Source organism: Cyprinus carpio, chromosome A7 (assembly GCF_018340385.1).
Source record: "Cyprinus carpio isolate SPL01 chromosome A7, ASM1834038v1, whole genome shotgun sequence".
Classification (NCBI taxonomy): domain Eukaryota; kingdom Metazoa; phylum Chordata; class Actinopteri; order Cypriniformes; family Cyprinidae; genus Cyprinus; species Cyprinus carpio.
In genome coordinates, this window is record NC_056578.1 from 26,654,837 (window position 1) to 26,671,141 (window position 16,305).

Consider the following 16,305-nt stretch of genomic DNA (forward strand, 5'->3'; position numbering starts at 1 on the left):
AGCGTAAATGGCTGCCCACTGCTCCACGTGTGTGTTCACTGCTGTGTGTGTGTTCACTGCTGTGTGTGTGCACTTTGGATGGGTTAAATGCAGAGCACGAATTCTGAGTATGGGTCACCATACTTGGCTGTATGTCACGTCACTTCACTTTACAATATATTTCATTTGTTTACTCAATGTAATTATGCACTGATATTAACATTTTGGCTTAATATAAGTTGATCTGGTCAATAACCAAATACATTTAATTCATAATATATATATCACACACACACACACACACACACACACACACACACACACACTATAATTTTCCTATAAATTAAAATTCATCTTAAAATTTGACACTATTATGTCTAAAATAAGAGAGAATCTTCAATTAATCATATACTGTAAATGCTACAAATGATTTTAGGCTTCCCAACATAAAAAAAAAAAAAAACTACATTAAAAAATAGATATTAATTTTGAGATTAGATAAAATCATTTTACATTTAACAACTAACTATTCAATAAAAAAAATCATAACTTCTGTCATAATTTACTCACCCTTGTGTCATTCCAAATTTTTTGGGGGGTGGGGGGTGGGTGGTGAGGAACATAAAATAAGTTATCTTTTAAGAATTTGGTAACCAAACCGTTGTATTGTATGAAAAAAAAATACAATATAAGTCCATAAGAACCGAAACAGTTCTTCAAAATATCTTCTTTTGTGTGCCGCAGAAGAAAGAAATGCACAGGTTTGAAATGAGAGTAAGTCATGATAGCAGTATATTCAACATCAATGGATACCAATAAATTAAAAATATATCATATAAAGTTGGCTGATAATTGATATGATATGCAACATTCATTCCTAAATCTTAAATATTTTCATGTAGAGATCTAGTACCTTGAATATAACAATCTTGAATATAATGAAATATATCCATAACTCTGTAATTAGAAACGCTATAATAAAATTGAATAAAGAAATGGCTTGCAAGCAAGCAAGCAATCAAAGATATGAGATCATTACTGGAGAAATGCAGAATTCATCTGAATAAACTTAATTGGTGTCATCCAATTATAGCTGTGAACACTGTTCATTTGTAGTGCTCAAAACTATAAAAAGAAACACTCCCAGCTAAATTACTACATGTCCATAAGCCTGAGATTAAAGCATGGATTCCCCCTGAAAGCTCTTTATCTCATCTGCCTCTGTAAATCACATTTTCTAGAACACAGGTCTTGTAAAAACAACACATACACTAAGAGATAAAGATAAATAAAAAAAAACAATTTTTAAAAGGGAGTTTTTGTAAAAAAAAGATATATAATGTGTGTTAAGGGTACTGATCTCATTCACCTTTGAGAATGACAGGGCAGAGATGCTACATGACATACTATTTATGTCAGCTGACACACTAGTCACACTGTGTGTGTGGAAAAAAAGTGACATTTGTGAGGTTTTTGTTGGGTCTTTAAGTTTGCTTAGATAGACTGACCAGAAAGTTTGAAAAATTTAGAAAGTTTGAAAGTTTTTAAAAAGTTTAAAAAGATTTAAAATTTTGAAAAGTTCAGAAGTTAAAAAAGAAAGTGATTAACATATTGCTAGCATTAAAAGCAAGTGACTAACATGTCATTAGCATGATTAGCAAAGTTGCTAGCATGTTGCTAGCATAATTAGCAAGTGACTAGCATGTACTTAACATGATTAGCAAGGTATCTAGCATGTCACTAGCATGTTTGTAGTATGATTAGCAAGTGACTAGCATTTTTTTAGCATGATTATCGATTGACTAGCATGTCGCTAGCATGTTTCTAGCATGATTAGCAAGTGACTAGCATGTCGCTAGCATGTTTCTAGCATGATTAGCAAGTGACTAGCATGTCACTAGCATGTTTTTAGCATGATTAGTGAGTGACTAGCATGTCAGTAGCATGTTTTTAGCATGATTAGCGAGTGACTAGCATGTTTTTAGCATGATAAGCATGTTACTAGCATGTCGCTAGCATGTTTCTAGCATGATTAGCAAGTGACTAGCATGTCGCTAGCATGTTTCTAGCATGATTAACAAGTGACTAGCATGTCACTAGCATGTTTTTAGCATGATTAGCTAGTGACTAGCATGTCGCTAGCATGTTTATAGCATGATTAACGAGTGACTAGCATGTCACTAGCATGTTTTTAGCATGATTAGCTAGTGACTAGCATGTCGCTAGCATGTTTCTAGCATGATTAGGAAGTGACTAGCATGTCGCTAGCATGTTTTTAGCATGATTAGCAAGTGACTAGCATGTTTTTAGCATGATTAGCGATTGACTAGCATGTCGCTAGCATGTTTCTAGCATGATTATCAAGTGACTAGCATGTCGCTAGCATGTTTCTAGCATGATTAGCAAGTGACTAGCATGTCACTAGCATGTTTTTAGCATGATTAGTGAGTGACTAGCATGTAGCTAGCATGTTTCTAGCATGATTAGCAAGTGACTAGCATGTCACTAGCATGATAAGCAAGTGACTAGCATGTCGCTAGCATGTTTCTAGCATGATTAGCGAGTGACTAGCATGTCACTAGCAAGTTTTTAGCATGATTAGCGATTGACTAGCATGTCGCTAGCATGTTTCTAGCATGTTTAGCAAGTGACTAGCATGTCACTAGCATGATTAGCAAGTTACTAGCATGTCGCTAGCATGTTTTCTAGCATGATTAGCAAGTGATTAGCATGTCGCTAGCATGTTTCTAGCATGATTAGCAAGTGACTAGCATGTGACTAGCATGTTTTTATCATGATTAGCGAGTGACTAGCATGTTTTTAGCATGATTAGTGATTGACTAGCATGTCGCTAGCATGTTTTTATCATGATTAGCAAGTGACTAGCATGTTTTTAGCATGATTAGTGATTGACTAGCATGTCGCTAGCATGTTTCTAGCATGATTAGCAAGTGACTAGCATGTCGCTAGCATGTTTCTATGATAATCTAGCTAAAACCAGTTGATTCAGTAAAGAAAACCAGCTAAAACCAGCTAAGACCAGCTAAGACCAGCGTGACAGTGGCCAAAACTACTTTAAAACCATGTTAAAAGCATGTTAAAAGCATGTTTCTAACCTGATTATCAAGTTACTAACATGTTGTTAACATGTTTCTATGATAATCTAGCTAAAACCAGTTGATTCAGTAAAGAAAACCAGCTAAAACCAGCTAAGACCAGCTAAGGCCAGCGTGACAGTGGCCAAAACCACTTTTAAACCATGTTAGAAGTATGTTTCTAGTCTGATAAGCAAGTTACTAGCATTTTGTTAACATTTTTCTATTCTAATCCAGCTAAAACCAGTTGATTCAGTAAAGAAAACCAGCTAAAACCAGCTAAGACCAGGTAAGGCCAGCGTGACAGTGGCCAAAACCACTTTAAAACCATGTTAAAAGCATGTTTCTAGTCTGATTAGTGAGTAACTAGCATGTTGTTTTCATTTTTCTATACTAAACCAGCTAAAACCAGTTGATTCAGTAAAGAAAACCAGCTAAGACCAGGTAAGGCCAGCGTGACAGTGGCCAAAACCACTTTAAACCATGTTAGAAGTATGTTTCTAGTCTGATTAGTGAGTAACTTGCATGTTGTTAGCATGTTTCTATGCTAATCCGGCCAAAACCAGCTTAAACCAGTGGATTCAGTAAAAACCAGCTAAAACCCAGCTAAGACCAGCGTGACAGTGGCCAAAACCACTTAAAAACAAGCTTGGGAGACTAGCCAAAGCAACTGATCAGCTTAGGCTGGTTTTAGCTGTATTCTCAGTAGAGAGTTTTTAAGGTTTGCTATGGTAGTAGACAACTTAAATACATTATAAGTCTTATTTTGTAAAAGTTTGCACCCCCTCAATGAAAGTCTATGGGATTTAAGGTGGTTTTGGTAGTCTGGTTTACGAAAACCATAAGCCGGATCAGTTAGAAAAGATATAGCAACCCGAGTCAGACCAGTCTGAAGGTCTGACCCGAGTTTGGTGGTTCTAGCTTGAAAGCTCTAGGAGGAGATAGTGTTTAAAATTTGGCTCAGAAGAATAATAATAATAACTAGATAAAAAAGTTCGTCAAGACAAACTTTAAGTTGGCTTGAGAAAGCCTGAACAGAAAGTTTGAAAAGTTTGAAAAGTTTGAAAAGTTTAAAAAGTTTGAAGTTTGAAAAGTTTGAAAAGTTTAAGTTTAATAAAGCAAGTGACTAGCATGTCATTAGCATGATTAACAAAGTTACTAGCATGTTTCTAGCATGATTAGCGGGTGACTAGCATGTCGCTAGCATGTTTTTAGCATGATTAGCAAGTGACTAGCATGTCATTAGCATGTTAGCATTTAGCATGATTAGCGAGTGACTAGCATGTCGCTAGCATGTTTCTAGCATGATTAGCAAGTGACTAGCATGTCGGTAGCATGTTTTTTAGCATGATTTAGCAAGTGACTAGCATGTTTTTAGCATGATTAGCGAGTGACTAGCATGTGGCTAGCATGTTTGTAGCATGATTAGCAAGTGACTAGCATGTCACTAGCATGATTAGCAAGTTACTAGCATGTCGCTAGCATGTATTCTAGCATGATTAGCGAGTGACTAGCATGTCGCTAGCATGTTTCTAGCATGATTAGCAAGTGACTAGCATGTCGCTAGCATGAAAATGTGCATGATTAGCAGTGACTAGCATGTCGCTAGCATGTTTCTAGCATGATTAGCAAGTGACTAGCATGTTCACTAGCATGATTAGCAAGTTACTAGCATGTTGCTAGCATGTTTTTCTAGCATGACTAGCATTTTGACTAGCATGTCACTAGCATGATAGCACATGAGTTAGCAAGAGCTAGCATGTCGCTAGCATATTTTTCTAGCATGATTAGCGAGTGACTAGCATGTCGCTAGCATGTTTCTAGCATGATTAGCGAGTGACTAGCATGTCGCTAGCATGTTTTTAGCATGATTAGCGAGTGACTAGCATGTCGCTTGCTTTTTAGCATGATTAGCGAGTGACTAGCATGTCGCTAGCATGTTTTTAGCATGATTAGCGATTGACTAGCATGTTGCTAGCATGTTTTTAGCATGATTAGCGAGTGACTAGCATGTCGCTAGCATGTTTTTAGCATGATTAGCGAGTGACTAGCATGTCACTAGCATGTTTTTAGCATGATTAGCAAGTGACTAGCATGTCACTAACATGATTAGCAAGTTACTAGCATGTCGCTAGCATGTTTCTAGCATGATTAACATGTGACTAGCATGCATGTGATTAGCATGTGGCTAGCATTCTTTAGCATTATTAGCGAGTGACTAGCATGTTGCTAGCATGTTTTAGCATGATTAGCGAGTGACTAGCATGTCGCTAGCATGTTTTTAGCATGATTAGCGAGTGACTAGCATGTGTACGTTTTTTAGCATTGCGAGTGGCATGTTTCTAGCATGATTAGCGAGAGACTAGCATGTCGCTAGCATGTCACTAGCAGTTAGCGGTGACTAGCTAGCATGTTTTTAGCATGATTGCTAGCGATGTGACTAGCATGTCGCTAGCATGTTTTCTAGCATGAGCATGATTAGCATGAGCTAGCATGTCACTAGCATGTCTCTAGCATGTGATCTAGCATGATTAGCAAATGACTAGCATGTACCACTAGCATGATTAGCGCTGTTACTAGCATGTCGCTAGCATGTTTCTAGCATGATTAGCAAGTGACTAGCAGTCACTAGCATGTCACTAGCATGTTTTTAGCATGTTTTTAGCGAGTGACTACCAGCATGTCGCTAGCATGTTTTTAGCATGATTAGCAAGTGACTAGCATGGAGCTAGCATGATTTTTAGCATGATTAGCGAGTGACTAGCATGTCGCTAGCATGTTTCTAGCATGATTAGCAAGTGACTAACATGTCACTAGCATGATTAGCAAGATTTATAGCATGTCGCTAGCATGTTTCTAGCATGATTAGTATGTGACTAGCATGTTTCTAACATTATTAGCATGGTACTATGATTAGCTAGATAGATAGATAGAAGATAATAGATAGATAGATAGATAGATAGATAGATAGATAGATAGATAGATAGAGTAGCAAATGACTCAGATGATAGATAGATAGATAGATAGATAGATAGATAGATAGATAGATAGATAGATAGATAGATATATAGATAGATAGAAGACTATAGATAGATAGATATAAATACTCAGATGATGATAGATAGATAGATAGATAGATATGATAGATAGATAGATAGATAGATAGATAGAACCATAGTTTAGAATAGTGTGATGATAGATAGATAAATAGAAAGATAGATAGATTAGAAATATTAGATAGATGAGTTTGAATGATTTCAAATGGATTAGAAATAGTACATAGAGGCGAAGCTTGATTGAGTCTAATGGGCTTCAGTTTGTTTAGATTTGAATTTTGACAGTTGGAGCTTGGCTCATCTGAACATTCCGTCAATGAAAGTCTATGGGATTTTTATGATTTTTAATCTTCATTTTTATGAAAACCATAAGTCTGATCAGTTTAGAAAAGATATAGCACACCCGGCGAGATCAGTCTGAAGAGCTGGGCTGAGTTTGGAGTCTGTAGAGTTAAAGCTCTAGGAGGAGATAGAGTTGAAAGTTTTTAGTCTCACGGAATCTATAACAAACTAGAATGTACATTTCCTGAAGAAAATGTGAGTGGTGCTTGCAGTGGCAAAACTCGGCCCTCAGTTGCTTAGGTCTTTTTATAGAGTTCATAGCCTGATTTGTCTCTTAGCTAATAACTATTAGCATGTAGCTATTCACTGCTAGCATGACTAGCATGTTTGAATTCCAGTTTGCTAGCATGAGTCAAAAGAGCCAACCGCCATGTCTGTATGATGTTCTGATTCAGAGATATAGGTCTTGCAAAACGGTTGCTAGGGTACTCTGTTTGGTTGCTAGGGAGTGGCCTGACAGCTCCCAATGACGATACTCCAAAGGATGCTTGACAGTATAAGCCAAACCCCATGTCTCTACGTGTTTTCTGATGCAGAGAGATAGCTCTTGCAAAACGGTTGCTAGGGTACTCTGTAATGGTTGCTAGGGAGTGGCTTGGCAGCTGGGAATGATGTTAATCGAAAGGATGCTTGACAGTATAAACCAAACCCCATGTCTGTACATTTTTCTGATGCAGAGATATAGATCTTGCAAAATGGTTGCTAGGGTACACTGTTTGGTTGCTAGGGAGTGGTCTGGCAGCTGCCAGTGATGATACTCCAAAGGCTGGTTGCCAGTATGAATGATATAAACCAACCTTTATGGGTTTATGACATTCAGATTTGAAGATATCCCTCTATGATTTGGGTTGCTAGGGTGCTCTAAATGGTTGCTAGGGCGTGGCTATGAAGTCTTGAAGGTGATTCGTGATTGGTTGTTTGCTGCCCCGAGTCAAACGAGCCCGCCCTCATGTTTCTATGACACTTCTATCCAAAGATATTAATTTGATATTTTTCAATGGAAGTCTATGGAGGTTGTTACTAAGGGGCCCTAAATGGTTGCTAGGGCGTGGCTTGACTGCTTCACAATGATTCTGACAGACTGATTGGTTGCCTGAGTAAAATGAGCCCACCCCAATGTCTCTATGACATTGTGATCCAGAGTTATGTTCAATGCAAAACTACTAGGTAAAGTACCATAGTAGGAAAAACCGCGCTGTTTCATGGGCGATCCCTCACCATAGTATGTCTATGGGGCAACTTTGGGGGGCTCTTGCGCCCCAGGGGTACAACTTATACCCCACTGCGGGGTATGTTCTCGCACAGCCTGATAGCCTCTCCAAATGTGTTGATTCACATGTTTCTGCGAAATTCTCTCTCGGAGCTATGATCCGTCAAAGTTGGCCGCAATGCATTGTCTATGCGATTTTTCGGCCGATATTTCGCCCGGTGTGCGAACATCGTACGCCCGATCGCTTATAAAAGTCATAGCACACCATTCCCGTATAGGGCGCACGATTTGACACCACTTTTGCGGGTCTGTGACAAAAACTGCGGGACTAGTTTACGCGCCGAAATTTGTACGGAATAATAAAGAAGAAGAAGAAGAATAATAAGTACGGTGCATAGTAATAGTGATGCTTTGCCTTCGGCAAGCACCACTAACTAGAATGTACATTTCCTGAAGAAAATGTGAGTGGTGCTTGCAGTGGCAAAACTCGCCCCTCAGTTGCTTAGGTCTTTTTATAGAGTTCATAGCCTGATTTATCTCTTAGCTAATTACTATTAGCATGTAGCTATTCACTGCTAGCATGACTAGCATGTTGGAATTCCAGTTTGCTAGCATGAGTCAAAAGAGCCAACCGCCATGTCTGTACGATGTTCTGATTCAGAGATATAGGTCCTACAAAACGGTTGCTAGGGTACTCTGTTTGGTTGCTAGGGAGTGGTCTGACAGCTCCCAATGACGATACTCCAAAGGCAGCTTGACAGTATAAGCCAAACCCCATGTCTCTACGATGTTTTGATGCAGAGAGATAGGTCTTGCAAAACGGTTGCTAGGGTACTCTGTTTGGTTGCTAGGGAGTGGCTTGGAAGCTGCCAATGATGATACTCCAAAGGCTGCTTGCTAATATAAACCAACCCCCATGTCTGTACGATTTTTGTTTCAGAGATATAGATCTTGAAAAACAGTTGCTAGGGTACTCTGTTTGGTTGCTAGGGAGTGATCTGACAGCTGCCAATGATGATACTCAAAAGCCTGCTTGCCAGTATGAATGATATAAACCAACTCTTATGGCTTTATGTCATTCAGATTTAAAGATATCCCTCTATGCTTTGGGTTGCTAGGGTGCTCTAAATGGTTGCTAGGGCGTGGCTATGAAGTCTTGAAGGTGATTCGTGATTGGTCCTTTTGCTGCCCCGAGTCAAACGAGCCCACCATCATGTTTCTATGACACTTCTATCCAAAGATATTAATTTGATCTTTTTCAATGGAAGTCTATGGAGCTTGTTACTAAGGGGGCCCTAAATGGTTGCTAGGGCGTGGCTTGACTGCTTCACAATGATCCTGATAGACTGATTGGTTGCCTGAGTAAAATGAGCCCACCCCCATGGCTCTATGACATTGTGATCCAGAGTTATGTTCAATGCAAAACTCCTAGGTAAAGTACCATAGTAGGAAAAACGCGCTGTTTCATGGGCGATACCTCACCATAGTATGTCTATGGGGCGAATTTGGGGGGCTCTTGCGCCCCAGGGGTAAAACTTATACCCCACTGCGGGGTATGTTCTCGCTCAGCCTGATAGCCTCTCCAAATGTGGTGATTCCCATGTTTTCTGCGAAATTCTCTCTCGGAGCTATGATCCGTCAAAGTTGGCCGCAATGCATTGTCTATGCGATTTTTCGGGCGGTATTTCGCCCGGTGTGCGAACATCGTACGCCCGATCGCTTATAAAAGTCATAGCACACCATTCCCGAATAGGCCGCACGATTTGACACCTCTTTTGCGGGTCTGTGACAAAAACTGCGGGACTAGTTACGCGCCGAAATTTGTACGGAATCTATATTACGAAAAAAGAAGAATAATAAGTATGTGAGATAATAAAGTGATGCTTTGCCTTCGGCAAGCACCACTAACTAGAATGTACCATTTCCTGAAGAAAATGTGAGTGGTGCTTGCAGTGGCAAAACTCGGCGCTCGGTTGCTAAGGTGTTTCTAGGCGGTTGTTAGAGCGGTTGCTAGGGTACCCAAGGTGGTTGCTAGGGTGTTGCTATGTGGTTGCTAGGTTATTTTGGGTGGTTTCTAGGGTCCCCAGGATGGTTGCTAGGGCCGTTGCTAGGGTACCAAGGATGGTTGCTGGGGTAATTGTGGTGGTTGCTAGGGTGTTGCTATGTGGTTGCTAGGTCACTTGGGGTGGTTTCTAAGGTGTTGCTAGGCGGTTGCTAGGGTGTTCTGAGTGGTTGCTAGGTGGTTGCTATGGTAACCGGGGTGGTTGCTAGGAAGTTGCTAAGGTACTTGGGGTGGTTGCTATGCGGTTGCTAGGGTGTTCTGGGTGGTTGCTAGTGGGTTGCTAGGCAGTTGCTAAGGTACTTGGGGTGGTTGCTAAGGTGTTGCTGGGCGCTAAGGTACTTTGCTATGGGTGGTTGCTAGGGTGTTCTAGGGGTTGGGTGCTAGTGGGGGTGGTTGCCTAAGGTGGTTGCTAGGTGGTTGGGTGCTAACAAACTTGGTGTTGCTAGGTGGTTGCTAAGGTGTTGCTATGTGGTTGCTTGCTAGGGTGGTTGCTAGGGGTTTGTTGGTAACCTGGGTGGTTGCTAGGCAGTTTTGCTAAGAAAATTGGGGTGGTTGCTTGGTGGCTGGGGTGGGTTGCTAGGTGGGGCTTGCTAGGTGGTTGCTAGGCGGTTGCTATGGTAACCTGGGTGGTTGCTAGGCATATAGTTGCTAAGGTATTTGGGGACTATTTTGCTGTGTGTGTTTGCTAGTGTTGCGGTTGCTAGGGTGTTCTGGGTTGGGTTGCTAGGGTCGGTTGCTATGGTAACCTTGGTGGTTGCTAGGCGGTTGCTAGGCAGTTGCTAAGGTACTTAGGTGGTTGCTAGGGTGTTGCTAGGTGGGTTGGTAGGGTGCTCTGGGTGGTTGCTAGGCGGTTGCTATGGTAACCGGGGTAGTTGCTATGCTGTTACTAGGTGGTTGGTAGTGGTCACAGATGGTCACTATGTAAGTTTATATAGGAGTTCTAGCATAGCATGTTGTTAGCCAATTTGAGCACTTAGCTAATCACTATTAGCATGTAGCTATTCAGTGCTAGCATGACTATGTATTTTTAGGTTGGAAGTCCAGTACACTGTGTTGCATGATGTCACAAAAGCCAACCGAAAACCGTTGTTTGCTAGGATGTTCTGGGTGGTTGATAGGTGTCTTGCTAGACGGTTGCTAGGGTTGCTATGCTGTTAGCTGGTTCACTATGGTAGCATGTAGCTATTGGCAACTAGCATGATAGATACTCCAATTCCAGTTTGCTAGCATGATCAAAAACCAACCCCCATGTCTGTACGATTTTCTGATGCAGTGTAATAATACTTGCAAAACGGTTGCTAGGGTACTCTGTTTGGTTGCTAGGGAGTGGCCTGGCATCTGTCAATGATGTTTACTCAAAGGCTGCTTGCCAATGTATAAACCAACCCCCATGTCTGTACGAGTGTTCTGATGCAGAGATATAGGTCTTGCAAAAACGGTTGCTAGGGTACTCTGTTTGGTTGCTAGGGAGTGGCCTGGCAGCTGCCAATGATGATACTCCAAAGGCTGCTTGCCAATATAAACCAACCTCCATGCCTCTACGATGGTCTGATGCAGAGATATAGGTCTTGCAAAGCGGTTGCTAGGGTACTCTGTTTGGTTGCTAGGGAGTGGCTTAGCAGCTGCCAATATAGATACTCCAAAGGCTGCTTGCCAGTATGAATGATAGAAACCAACCCTTATGGCTTTATGACATTCAGATTTGAAGATATCCCTCTATGCTTTGGGTTGCTAGGGTGCTCTAAATGGTTGCTAGGGCGTGGCTATGAAGTCTTGAAGGTGATTCCTGATTGGTCGTTTCCTGCCCCGAGTCAAACGAGCCCACCCTTATGTTTCTATGACACTTCTATCCAAAGATATTTTTATCTTTTTCAATGGAAGTCTATGGAGCTTGTTACTAAGGGGCCCTAAATGGTTGCTAGGGCGTGGCTTGACTGCTTTACAATGATCCTGATAGACTGATTGGTTGCCTGATTAAAATGAGCCCACCCCCATGTCTATATGACATTGTGATCCAGAGTTATGTTCAATGCAAAATTCCTAGGTAAAGTACCATAGTAGGAAAAACGCGCTGTTTCATGGGCGATCCCTCACCATAGTATGTCTATGGTGCAAATTTGGGGGGCTCTTGCGCCCCAGGGGTACAACTTATACCCCACTGCGGGGTATGTTCTCACACAGCCTGATAGCCTCTCCAAATGTGGTGATTCACATGTTTCTGCGAAATTCTCTCTCGGAGCTACGATCCGTCAAAGTTGGCCGCAATGCATTGTCTATGCGATTTTTTCGGGCGATATTTCGATTTTGCGCGAACATCGTACGCCCGATCGCTTATAAAAGTCATAGCACACCATTCCCGAATAGGACGCACGATTTGACACCTCTTTTGCGGGTCTGTGACAAAAACTGCGGGACTAGTTACGCGCCGAAATTTTGCACGGAAGAATAATAATAATAACTAGAATGTACATTTCCTGAAGAAAATGTGAGTGGTGCTTGCAGTGGCAAAACTCGGCCCTCAGTTGCTTAGGTCTTTTTATAGAGTTCATAGCCTGATTTATCTCTTAACTAATCACTATTAGCATGTAGCTATTCACTGCTAGCATGACAAGCATGTTGGTATTCCAGTTAGCTAGCATGAGTCAAAATAGCCAACCGCCATGTCTGTACGATGTTCTGATGCAGAGATATAGCTCATGCAAAACGGTTGCTAGGGTACTCTGTTTGGTTGCTAGGGAGTGGCCTGACAGCTGCCAATGATGATACTGCAAAGGCTGCTTGACAATATAAACCAAACCCCATGTCTGTACATTGTTCTGATGCAGAGATATAGATCTTGTAAAATGGTTGCTAGGGTACTCTGTTTGGTTGCTAGGGAGTGGCCTAACAGCTCCCAATAATGATACTCCAAAGACTGCTTGACAGTATAAACCAAACCCCATGTCTGTACATTGTTCTGATGCAGAGATATAGATCTTGCAAAATGGTTGCTAGGGTACTCTGTTTGGTTTCTAGGGAGTGGCCTGGCAGCTCCCAATGATGATACTCCAAAGGATGCTTGACAATATAAGCCAACCCCCATGTCTCTACGATGTTTTGATGCAGAGAGATAGGTCTTGCAAAACGGTTGCTAGGGTACTCTGTTTGGTTGCTAGGGAGTGGCCTGACAGCTGCCAATGATGATACTCCAAAGGCTGCTTGCCAGTATGAATGATATAAACCAAACCCCATGGCTTTATGATATTGAGATTTGAAGATATCTTTCAATGCTTTGTGTTGCTAGGGTGCTCTAAATGGTTGCTAGGGCGTGGCTATGAAGTGTTGAAGTTTATTCGTGATTGGTTGATTGCTGCCCCGAGTCATACGAGCCCACCCTCATGTTTCTATGACACTTCTATCCAAAGATATTAATTTGATCTTTTTCAATGGAAGTCTATGGAGCTTGTTACTAAGGGGCCCTAAATGGTTGCTAGGGCGTGGCTTGACTGCTTCACAATGATCCTGATAGACTGATTGGTTGCCTGAGTAAAATGGGATGCTTGACCATATCTCTATGACATTGTGATCCAGAGTTATGTTCAATGCAAAACTCCTAGGTAAAGTACCATAGTAGGAAAAACGCGCTGTTTCATGGGCGATCCCTCACCATAGTATGTCTATGGGGCAATTTTGGGGGGCTCTTGCGCCCCAGGGGTACAACTTATACCCCACTGCGGGGTATGTTCTCGCACAGCCTGATAGCCTCTCCAAATGTGGTGATTCACATGTTTCTGCGAAATTCTCTCTCGGAGCTACGATCCGTCAAAGTTGGCCGCAATGCATTGTCTATGCGATTTTTCGGGCGATATTTCGCCCGGTGTGCGAACATCGTACGCCCGATCGCTTATAAAAGTCATAGCACACCATTCCCGAATAGGGCGCACGATTTGACACCTCTTTTGCGGTTCTGTGACAAAAACTGCGGGACTAGTTACGCGCCGAAATTCGTACGGAAGAAATAATAAGAAGAATAAGAAGAAATAATAAGTATGTGAGATAAGTAGTACTAGTGATGCTTTGCCTTCGGCAAGCACCACTAACTAGAATGTACATTTCCTGAAGAAAATGTGAGTGGTGCTTGCAGTGGCTAAACTCGGCCCTGTAGCCACCCATGATGTCTGTGTGAAGTTGGGGAGCCGAGATATAAGTAGTTTATATTGCTTTATGGTTGCTAGGGTACTGAAAATGGTTGCTATGGTGTGGCTGCATAGTTTATGGGGTGATATTTAGAGACTATGTGCCAACCTGGATCCAAAAAGCAAGAACCAGTGTTTCTATATTGTTGTTTTGCTGAGATACAGCTTTTAAATGTTGTTAACCAGTTGCTAGGGTGCCTAAAGTGGTTACTAGGGCTTGGCTTTGAAGTAGTTATGTCACTACTTATGGACTGCTTGATAGGCCGAGTCAAAAGAGCCCAATCCCAAGCCTCTATGTCTTTCTGATCCAAAGATATGATGTCAGATAATTTTTCCAATGTTAAGTCTATGGGATATTTTTTCACACATTTTTTTCTTCGCCCTCAGTACGAATATCGTACATCCGATTGCTTAGAAAAGTCATAGCACACCTCTCCTCAATAAGCTGCACGATTTGACACCTCATTCATGGGTCTACGACAAACGGTGCAGGAGGAGTAGCGTGCCAAAAGTTTTTCAGGGCGAATAGTAATAGTAACACTAGAATGTACATTTCCTGAAGAAAATGTGAGTGGTGCTTGCAGTGGCAAAACTCGGTGCTCGGTTGCTAAGGTGTTTCTTGGCGTTTGTTAGAGCGGTTGCTAGGGTACCCAAGGTGGTTGCTAGGGTGTTGCTATGTGGTTGCTAGGTCACTTGGGGTGGTTGCTAAGGTGTTGCTAGGCGGTTGCTAGGATGTTCTGAGTGGTTGCTAGGTGGTTGATATGGTAACCTGGGTGGTTGCTAGGCAGTTGCTAAGGTCCTTGGGGTGGTTGCTAAGGTGTTGCTAAGCGGTTGCTAGGGTGTTCTGGGTGGTTGCTAGGCGGTTGCTAGGCAGTTGCTAAGGTACTTAGGGTGGTTGCTAAGGTGTTGCTAAGCGGTTGCTAGGGTGTTCTGGGTGGTTGCTAGGCGGTTGCTAGGCAGTTGCTAAGGTACTTGGGGTGGTTGCTAAGGTGTTGCTAGGCAGTTGCTAAGGTACTTGGGATGGTTGCTAAGGTGTTGCTATGTGGTTGCTAGGGTGTTTTGGGTGGTTGCTAGGTGGTTGCTAGGCAGTTGCTAAGGTACTTGGGGTGGTTGCTAGGGTGTTGCTATGTGGTTGCTACGTTACTTGGGGTGGTTGCTAATGTGTTGCTAGGTGGTTGCTAGGGTGTTCTGAGTGGTTGCTAGGTGGTTGCTATGGTAACCTGGGTGGTTGCTAGGCAGTTGCTAAGGTACTTGGGATGGTTGCTAAGGTGTTGCTATGCGGTTGCTAGGGTGTTCTGGGTGGTTGCTAGGTGGTTGCTAGGCGGTTGCTATGGTAACCTGGGTGGTTGCTAGGCAGTTGCTAAGGTATTTGGGGTGGTTGCTAAGATGTTGCTAGGCGGTTGCTAGGGTGTTCTGGGTGGTTGCTAGGATGTTGCTATGGTAACCTGGGGGGTTGCTAGGCGGTTGCTAGGCAGTTGCCAAGGTACTTTGGGTGGTTGCTAATGTGTTGCTAGGCGGTTGCTAGGGTGCTCTGGGTGGTTGCTAGGTGGTTGCTATGATAACTGGGGTAGTTGCTATGCTGTTACTAGGTGGTTGGTAGTTGTCACAGATGGTCACTAGGTAGTTTATATAGAGTTCTTAGCATGTTGTTAGCCAATTAGAGCACTTAGCTAATCACTATTAGCATGTAGCTATTCACTGCTAGCATGACTAGCATGTTGGAATTCCAGTTTGCTAGCATGAGTCAAAAATGCCAACCGCCTTGTTTCTACGATGTTCTGATTCAGAAATATATGTCTTGCAGGACGGTTGCTAGGGTACTCTGTTCGGTTGCTATGGAGTGGCTTGGCAACTGCCAATGATGATACTCCAAAGGCTGCTTGCCAATATAAACCAACCCTCATGTCTGTACGGTGTACTGATGCAGAGATATAGATTTTGAAAAACGGTTGCTAGGGTACTCTGTTTGGTTGCTAGGGAGTGGCTTGGCATCTGTCAATGATGATACTCAAAGGCTGCTTGCCAATATAAACCAACCCCCATGTCTGTACGATTTTCGGTTGTAAAGATATAATACTTACTAAATGGTTGCTAGGGTACTGTGTTTGGTTGCTAGGGAGTGGCCTGACAACTGCCAGTGATGATTCTCCAAAGGCTGCTTGCCAATGTAAACCAACCTCCATGTCTGTACGATGTTCTGATGCAGAGATATAGATCTTGCAAAACGGTTGCTAGGGTACTGTGTTTGGTTGTTAGGGGGTGGCCTGGCAGCTGCCAATGATGATACTCCAAAGGATGCTTGCTTGTATGAATGACATAAACCAACCCCTATGCCTTTATGATATTCAGATTTGAAGATATCCCTCTATGCTTTGGGTTGCTAAGG